We start from the raw sequence: 420 nt of genomic DNA, 5'->3' as shown, positions 1-420 counted from the left end.
ACAATAAACTCTACATGCCAAAAATGAAAAAAAAATTCCTGGGAACAAAAATAAGTTAAATATAGTTAACTTATCAAAGTAACTGAATATTGGCCATAACATTTAAATGTGGGAGATCAACTTATTTGACGGTTACACAGTCAGAAGTGACAGTCATGGCGTCCCTCCAGGTTTCCCTCAAATCTCCTGTGAACTGTTCTGGGCTCTGGCACGGTATGTATTGTTTTACTCTGCTCACCGTGATAGCTGAATCAAGAGAGTTATTAACAACAAATCATAAACCTTCACCAATCTACAAATCTTAGACTGATTTATTGGGAGAAGGAAAGGAACGAAAAAATAAAGGGAAAAATACAAAAGGTGAGTGGAACGTTTCTTTTTCCACAATGAGAAAATAGAAGGAATAACTTGGAATAAACA

This window comes from Penaeus monodon, chromosome 30 (assembly GCF_015228065.2).
Source record: "Penaeus monodon isolate SGIC_2016 chromosome 30, NSTDA_Pmon_1, whole genome shotgun sequence".
In the NCBI taxonomy this organism is placed as follows: domain Eukaryota; kingdom Metazoa; phylum Arthropoda; class Malacostraca; order Decapoda; family Penaeidae; genus Penaeus; species Penaeus monodon.
Note: the sequence above shows the minus strand (reverse complement) of the source record.